Consider the following 3,115-nt stretch of genomic DNA (forward strand, 5'->3'; position numbering starts at 1 on the left):
TATATATATAGTTATATATAATTATCTATAACTTATAAATATACTTTTATATATTAATTTTTAGCTTTTATAGTTAAAATGCAAAATAATATTGTCTTTTTATAATTTCATAAGTATTTTTAAATTAAAAGTTTTTTCCTAATTCATATTTTAATTTCTTATACTTCAAAGTGACAACTTATTATTTAAATTAATTCATTTTTTATGTTTTAATTTTTAATCTTTTGATGAAAAAATATTTTAGTTTCATAATTTTTTAATTATTTTGTTAGAAAATATTTTTTATTTATACATAATTCTTAAATATAATAATTGTATAATAAAATTTTCTATTTTGAGAGGGATACATAATCCCTCACAGATTGTGACGGAATTTGTGACAAAATATTTAGAGAGGAATAAAATCCGTCACTAAATCCGTCGCAATTTTTTTTTATTAGTGACCCCGTTTGTGACGGAATTGTTAGAGACGGAAATTTTTCCATCACAAAATCCGTCACAAACTCTAAAAATAAGTAGTCCGTCACAAAAATAAAATTTTCGTCACAAAAGTCGTTACTATTAGTGACGATATTTTATCCGTCACAAATTTTCGTCACAAATTTTAATTTTTTTAGTAGTGTATGTTCTCATATAGTAAAACTCTAACAGTAATAATTATAAAAATTGAATGATAAAAAGGTTATAAATACCTTCAGTAAATCAGAAACCTTCTCAGCAATATATCTTTGTTCAATATTGACTCCCTCCTATGTTACTTATGAACATGAATGCACAGTATAACTTCATCAACACATTACACCTAAAAGTAAAACTTAATAAATTCTAGGAACAATATATATAAATTATTGCAACCAAAACTACATGCCTGGGTGGGTTCAAAACTATATACGGAATAAATAATACAAAAACACAATAACAAAACTCCAGCAACTTAGGTACTCACCAATTCCAGTTTCTGAATTATCAAGATTCCCCTACTTTTGATCTAGAGAAAAGCCAGATCCTACTTTTTCCTGAAACAGTTTTTAATAGGCAAACTGAAGTCAAGGCAATACAAAATTGCATTCTCTTAACATCACATCAGATACCAAACGTATCATGATTACCTTTATAGGATTCAAAGACACTGATGCTTTAGCATTATCTGACTCACTATCTGAATCTGCATTCCACAATTGGAAGAAATTCAGAAAAGAATACTATATATGTACTGAATAATAAGAGCAACAAACCAACAACGAATGAATTATCAAGCAAATTTGTGAACATGTGAAACTCCCAATGTAGCACTAGTAAATTTTTGTATTAGTCATTAAAAATAATATAGTTAAAAAAAATTATGAACATCAAGTGGTAATTTTTTTTTATTATCAGTATAGAAGTATAGCTATAATAACAATGTCAATTCTTTTTTTATTTGTCTTTTTTTTTATATATATAATACGATGATAAAAATTAAAATGTGATATTACCTTTAGTGTGTTTTCCTGACTGAAATATTTTGAATTTCTTTTCCTTCTATGAGTAACCCTTTTGCTTGCCAACTTGGAGAGACAGAGAGAGAGAGAGATCATGTCACAAGAAGCTAAACATGTGTCGTGATTTGCCAAAGCCCTGTCAAGTTACTAAGAAATAAAAGTCTATTTTTATAGCAAAGCATTATATGATAAAATTATATATGCAGGTAAGGATTCCAATTAGTGAGTCAAAATACCAATAAAGAAATTCAAAACTAACACTGGAATTTGAGCTTATAACAGAGGGAAAAGAAAGCAAGCTACAGAGACGGATCAGCACAAGAATTTCTAAGTTGAATTAGATACCTGTATGTCCCCTCTGGTTGCTTTACAACTGCATTGAGGAAAAAGGAAGCAGCAAGGCATCTGCGAAATTGAAGCATATCATCTCCACAAGATGAAGGATTCAGACCCATTTGTTGAACATGACCCTGAATCTGCCTGCAAATAGTATTTTAGAAATGAGAAAGCATAAATGTTTGGACTAGAGTACATTATAAATAATATTTTTATATTTAACTTAAAAATAATAAAATTACTTGTGAATGTCACGAGCATGTCTAAGAGACCGGCTATTAATAAAGTTTTCCTTGCACCATTTTCTATAAACCTTTTATAAAATAATGCAGATTTGGACTAATATTGCCGTAGAAAGATCTTCAACACCTATAATGAAATTCTGTTAGAGAAAACGAGAGAAAACGACTAAAATTGTTAGAGAAATATAAAATAAAAGGGATATAATTGTTCTCACCGAGTTCAGCCAGAAAATCAAAGGCATCTAGCTTCCTAAAACCACACAAGAACCAAATAGTAAAACACTAACAATTCTAACCAAGATCTTACCTATCAATTCGGGTAAAGATATTCTCAAAAGACATAACCACCACTGGAATCTCTCTAAATACAGACGACTCCTGCAGAGATTAACAGAAGGAAAAAAATTAAAAATCAAGAAGAAAAGGGGGAAAACCCACTACTATTAAATCAGCAAAACACTAACAATTCTCCCTTCTCTCTTCCATTCATCTACCACAACAAATTAAATTTAAAATAAAAAATAAAAAATCTGATTTCTCACCTTTATCTTCTTGAGTAATTCATATCCAATCATCCCCGGCATAGAATAGTTTGTCATAATCAAATTAACCTTCATACCCTCTCACCACAGAAATCATACAACAACATAAGCATCACTTCCAAGTGCCAAGTAAAAACCCCAAATTATTAAACAACCCAAAAGCCAAATTTGCTTACATCAAAACCAATGGAGCTCTTATCCCCATCCAACCCCAAATACTACAGAGCCATGCTCCTACTCTCCACCACCGTCACTGCCAAAACCAAAAACCCATTTCCAAAAACCATCAAAACCCGATCCAAGTGCAAGAGAAAACACCAAAATTTTCCACCTTTAGTTACATACCTTTGCAAGACGAGATTTTTAGCAAGCGTTCAATGACCTTGCGGTCGACGTGGCTGTCATCAACGGCGAGCACGTGCAACTTTCCAGCACCCATTTCCGGCATGAGAAGATCAGCGGCGGCAACCATGTTCCCTCGGTTGAATGAAGAAAGAAAAGGGGTGTGAGAAAA

The 3,115-nt window shown here is 30.9% G+C and overlaps 1 long non-coding RNA gene across 2 annotated transcripts; it reads right to left on the reverse strand.

The window, feature by feature from the left end:
• Window positions 1-305: 305 nt before the first annotated feature.
• Window positions 306-3,115, reverse strand: LOC145955662 (uncharacterized). 2 transcript variants are annotated; one of them, XR_014432315.1, is made up of 5 exons: window positions 2,947-3,115; window positions 2,602-2,854; window positions 2,367-2,437; window positions 947-2,186; window positions 306-802 (listed from the first exon to the last, which is right to left on the reverse strand). It is a non-coding gene; the product is annotated as an uncharacterized LOC145955662 (long non-coding RNA). The 2 variants fall into 2 exon arrangements; XR_014432314.1 differs by having other exon boundaries at window positions 306-2,186.

The sequence above is a fragment of the Cajanus cajan genome, chromosome 3 (genome assembly GCF_000230855.2).
Source record: "Cajanus cajan strain Asha chromosome 3, NIPB_CcT2T_4, whole genome shotgun sequence".
NCBI lineage: Eukaryota > Viridiplantae > Streptophyta > Magnoliopsida > Fabales > Fabaceae > Cajanus > Cajanus cajan.